The sequence below is a fragment of the Phacochoerus africanus genome, chromosome 7 (assembly GCF_016906955.1).
Source record: "Phacochoerus africanus isolate WHEZ1 chromosome 7, ROS_Pafr_v1, whole genome shotgun sequence".
Taxonomy (NCBI): Eukaryota; Metazoa; Chordata; class Mammalia; order Artiodactyla; family Suidae; genus Phacochoerus; species Phacochoerus africanus.
In genome coordinates, this window is record NC_062550.1 from 89,783,585 (window position 1) to 89,789,584 (window position 6,000).

The following is a 6,000-nucleotide window of genomic DNA, read 5'->3' on the forward strand; positions in this document are numbered from 1 at the left end:
CTTTAGTTGGAGAATGGTCTTAGAAACCAAGCTCTGCCTACTAGGTGTGCTCAGTGCTGCTGGTGGTATTGGAACCTCTCAGCTCTCTCAGCTGAGAGCAAGAACATATACAGATACATGCATATCTCTGCATATTTTTCTATGGGACCATCTATATCTATGTTAAGCTAAACATGAGTTCATACTGATTTCTTTCTGATTCAGTAAAACATGGGTCCCTCCTAGCCTCTTCCCTGTGCATATATCTAAACTTTCACTCCAGCAGCGATAAACCATCCACTACCATTTTATATTCCACTCATTTCCAAAGTCACGTTGGTTGGTAATTTTTGTCTCCCATCCACTCCAGTGAGATTGTTTCAAACATTTGCAACACAGTTAGATTATTTGGTGACAGTCTGCTTTACATCCTGTGACTACTAGACCTCCTAAAATGATTTTCAAATAATTTACAAAAATTAAGGATTACTCTCTGTGCTGCAAAATTCAATGGGTTTTGGTAAATGCATACTGTCATTTATCAACAATTGCAGTATCGTACAGAATAATTTCGCCACTCCCAAATTCCCCATGCTTCACCTATTTAACCTCTTTCCCTTCCCCCCAAATCCCTGGTAATTTTAATTTTTTTAATTCAAAAACTGATATTTTTTAAATCAAAACTGATTTTTTTAATTGTTACTAGATTTTTGCCTTTTCCAGAATGCCATAAAATTTGAATCATATAGTGTATAGCTTTCTTAAACTGGCTTCTTTCACTTAGCTCTATGAATTTAATATTCATCCATGTCTTTTTATGGGTTGATAGCTCATTTGTTTTTATTGTAGAGTAATATTCCATTGTACAGATATGCCACCATTTGTTTATCCATTCACTTATTCATTGAAAGACATTCTTGTTGCTTTCAACTTTCAGCAATTATATGTGAAGTTGCTATAAATATTCACTTACAGGTTTTTATATGGACATAATTTTCAAGTCATTTGAATAAATACCTCAGAGTGCAATTGCTGAATGGTATCTCCAATAACCCCATAAGCCCAACTAAATCTCGCTGAGAGGTTAACCAAAAATATATTTTTAAACCAACATTTCTTGAATATTGATTATGTTCCAAGCTTCACACGAGGCATTTTTACATTCTTTATTTATTCCTTCCTTCTTTAAATATTTATTGAATATCTGGTAGTATGGCCAGCTCATCTAGGCACTGGGGATGTAGCTATGAACAACAGCAACAACCCTCCTTCCTTTGAGGAAGGAGCTTTTATCCTACTTAGAGCAACAGAGTATAAATGAATGAGTAAATAAATGTGTAAAATGGGAGGGAAGCTGTGTGTTTAGAAAAAGTCTGGCAGGGTAAGGTAGACTGAGAGCATCAAGAGGGGGTTATTTTGTGTCAGGCGGGTTGGAAAAGGCTTCACTGACAAGATTGATATTTGCCCAGATTCTCAGATTCTCAACCGAAGTGAGAAGGTGAGTAAGACATAGTTAAAAGCATCTGCAAAGGCCCTGAGCTGTACCATACTTCCCACGCTCGCATTTGAGAAAGATCAAGGAGGGCACCGGGGAAGAAGCCAGTGAGAGAAGAGGGCAGAGTGAAGTGCTGAGACACAGAGAAAGAAGTTAGGAGGGCAGGTTACGTGGGGTCTTTAGACCACGGTGTGCACCTTGCATTTTATGCTTTTTTTTTTTTTGGTCTTTTGTCCTTTTTTTAGGGCCACACCCCCGCATATGGAGGTTCCCAGGCTAGGGGTCTAATCGGAGCTGTCACAGCCAGCCTACCACAGCCACAGCAAGGCCAGATCCGAGCCAAGTCTGCGACCTACACCACAAGCTCATGGCAACGCTGGATCCTTAACCCACTGAGCGAGGCCAGGGATCGAACCCACAACCTTATGGTTCCTAGTCAGATTCGTTTCTGCTGCGCCACGATGGGAACACCAGCATTTTATTCTGAGTAAGATAGGAAGCCACGAGAGAGTCTGAGCAGAGGGGAGAGTTGATCTGGCGAAAGCCAGCAATGGCTCCTCTCTTTTCACTCAGAGTAAAAGCCAGGCACTCCGGGCAAAGTTGCGCTGGAATGGCTCACTGGAAAATGGCAGGTATGGTAGGTTCCTGGCAACATCACTGCAAAGTTCGGGTCAGAGGCTTTACTTGAAGGAGTTTCCATGAGGGAAGGGCATCTGACCCTTGTAAATGCCCTAACAATGCCAACTGCCCAAAACCTTTAGAATGTCTTTTATTTTTTCAATATGCCATCATGTGTAAGATCTCACATTCATTTGGTGAGTTAATCCGGGAAGGCAAAGTCCTGTGTTAAATTCAAGGAAATTGAGGCATCATAATAATTTTAAAATGTTAGCCAGCAGCTAACAATGAATGAACACTTCATATATGCCAAGTTTTATATATATAGTTGTGCCATGTTGCAGATGGGGAAACTGAGGTAGAGAGAGATGATGTATCTTGCTCAAAGTCACACCACTGGAAAATGGTAGAGTCAGAATTCATCTGATCTGCCTGGTGCCAGAGCCTGAATTCTTATCAGCCCAAGGTCACAGATGAGACGCTTGGTTCTCAGTTTTCCTTCCAGAACAGCAACTGTAACTTGGTTCACACACATTAATTCCAAATACTTCCCTTCGGACATCTCTCCTGCCGCTCTGTTTCGGCTGCTTCAGCTGATGGAACTTTACCCCTGGCTCCAGAAGTGTGTGTATATGACCCAGTTCTGCCCAGCTATCCTGGTTAGAGTGACTGATTCAGGGATGGGCATGTGGCTCAAATGGCCGAAAAGAAAGACTTCACTGGGGAAACATTTTCTGTTGGGAAGAGAAGATCTTTATTTCTGCTACAAAGAGATGTGCAAGGAAATGCTGGCAGCTTTGTTGTTACCTCGAGGAGGGGAGGAGTCAGCTGAGATGCAGCCAGCAGGAAGGAAGACAGTCAAGAGCCATTGAACTTGCTTGGGTCCCTGAACCCACCTGTGCCTAAAACCAACTTCTCCTGACCTTTTTCATGATTTGAGTCAATAAATTCTCCCTTTTTTCATTATTTGGTATAATTTAGATTTTGCTTATTTGTGACAAAGAATTCTAGCACAGAAAAATGGCCAAGTCAATCATATTCATATTGCAGCCGGCGATAAAGCCTGTATTTTTCAGATCTCCTAGTTCTGTTGGCACATGTGGTCGAGGGAACACTGGAGAGAGAGACGCCTTAGCCTGGAGTTAGAAGACTCGGATCCAAAATCCAACCCAAGCTTCTAGTAATTAAGTGAGCAGGCCACCTACTGCCTGAACTTCCTTTTGTCCCACTGCAGAATGGGAATTATGTAAAGCACCTTGAATGTTGTAAAAAGTAAATGAGACGAAGTACATGAAAGTCTCTATCCCATCTCCTGGCATTTACCAGGAGCTCAAGAAACATTAGCACTGTTGGCTGCACCATTCCAAGAACGATTTTGGACTGAGAGTTTTCTGAGCCATAAAACTAGTAGCTTTAGGAGTTCCACTGTGGTGCAGTGGGTTAAGAATCCAACTACAATGGCTTGGGTTGCTGCAGAGGCGCTGGTTTGATCCCCAGCCCGGCACAGTGGGACAAAGTATCTGTCAGTGTCACAGCTGCGGTTTGGATTCAGTCCCCCGTCTGGGAACTTCTTCTTCTTCTTTTTTTTTTTTTTTGTCTTTTTGCCATTTCTTGGGCCGCTCCCGCAGCATATGGAGGTTCCCAGACTAGGGGTCGAATCGGAGCTGTAGCTGCCAGCCTATGCCAGAGCCACAGCAACGCTGGATCTGAGCCACATTTGCGACCTACACCACAGCTCACAGCAACCCCAGATCGTTAACCCACTGAGCAAGGAGAGGGATCGAACCCGCAGCCTCATGGTTCCTAGTCGGATTCTTAACCACTGCGCCACAATGGGAACTCCTCGTCTGGGAACTTCTATATGCAACAAGGGCAGCCATAAAAAAACAAACAAAAACTAACAGTTTCAGCGTTCATCAATTGTGCAAACACTACCTTAGACATTGTACCAGGAGGTGAATATGACAGGAACATGATATATCCATTTTATCTAGGAGGGAAACAAGGTTCAGACAAGCAACCTAAAAACAGACATTTTGTACGTGGCAGAATCAGGATTTGAACCAGTGTCTGGCGATGACTGAAGCCTATACTTTTTTTTTTTTTATGTTGAAGTAATTTTTATATTATTCTATGCTATCAGGTAAAAATAACTATTTTCCATTACACTAATCTTTTTTTTATAATTTTTTTATTTTCCCACTGTACAGCAAGGGGGTCAGGTTATCCTTACATGTATACATTACAATTACATTTTTTCCCCCACCCTTTCTTCTGTTACAACATGAGTATCTAGACAAAGTTCTCAATGCTATTCAGCAGGATCTCCTTGTAAATCTATTCTAAGTTGTGTCTGATAAGCCCAAGCTCCCGATCCCTCCCACTCCCTCCCCCTCCCATCAGGCAGCCACAAGTCTCTACTCCAAGTCCATGATTTTCTTTTCTGAGGAGATGTTCATTTGTGCTGGATATTAGATTCCAGCTATAAGTGATATCATATGGTATTTGTCTTTGTCTTTCTGGCTCATTTCACTCAGTATGAGATTCTCTAGTTCCATCCATGTTGCTGCAAATGGCATGATGTCATTCTTTTTTATGGCTGAGTAGTATTCCATTGTGTATATATACCACATCTTCCAAATCCAATCCTCTGTCGATGGACATTTGGGTTGTTTCCATGTCTTGGCTATTGTGAATAGTGCTGCAGTGAACATGCGGGTGCACGTGTCTCTTTTAAGTAGAGTTTTGTCCGGATAGATGCCCAAGAGTGGGATTGTGGGGTCATATGGAAGTTCTATGTATAGATTTCTAAGGTATCTCCAAACTGTTCTCCATAGTGGCTGTACCAGTTTACATTCCCACCAACAGTGCAGGAGGGTTCCCTTTTCTCCACAGCCCCTCCAGCACTTGTTATTTGTGGATTTATTAATGATGGCCATTCTGACTGGTGTGAGGTGATATCTCATGGTAGTTTTGATTTGCATTTCTCTTATAATCAGCGATGTTGAGCATTTTTTCATGTGTTTGTTGGCCATCTGTATATCTTCCTTGGAGAAATGTCTCTTCAGGTCTTTTGCCCATTTTTCCATTGAATGATTGTTTGTTTTGCTGTTGGGTTGTATAAGTTGTTTATATATTCTAGAGATTAAGCCCTTGTCGGTTGCACCATTTGAAACTGTTTTCTCCCATTCTGTAAGTTATCTTTTTGTTTTCTTTTTGGTTTCCTTTGCTGTGCAAAAGCTTTTCAGTTTGATGAGGTCCCATGGGTTTATTTTTGCTCTAATTTCTATTGCTTTGGGAGACTGACCTGAGACAATATTCATGATGTTGATGTCGGAGAGTGTTTTGCCTATGTTTTCTTCTAGGAGTTTGATGGTGTCCTGTCGTATATTTAAGTCTTTCAGCCATTTTGAGTTTATTTTTGTGCATGGTATGAGGGTGTGTTCTAGTTTCACTGCTTTGCATGCAGCTGTCCAGGTCTCCCAGCAATGCTTGCTGAATAGACTTTCTTTCCCATTTTATGTTCTTGCCTCCCTTGTCAAAGATTCATTGACCATAGGTGTCAGGGTTTATTTCTGTGTCCTCTATTCTGTTCCATTGGTCTGTCTGTCTGTTTTGATACCAGTACCACACTGTTTTGATGACTGTGGCTTTGTAGTATTTCTTGAAGTCTGGGAGAGTTATGCCTCCTGCTTGGTTTTTGTTTCTCAGGATTGCTTTGGTGATTCTGGGTCTTTTGTTGTTCCATATAAATGTTTGGATTGTTTGTTCTAGTTCTGTGAAAAATGTCATGGGTAATTTGACAGGGATTGCATTGAATCTATAGATTGCTTTGGGTAGTATGGCCATTTTTACAATATTGATTTTCCCAATCCAGGAACATGGAATATCTTTCCATTTCTTTACAT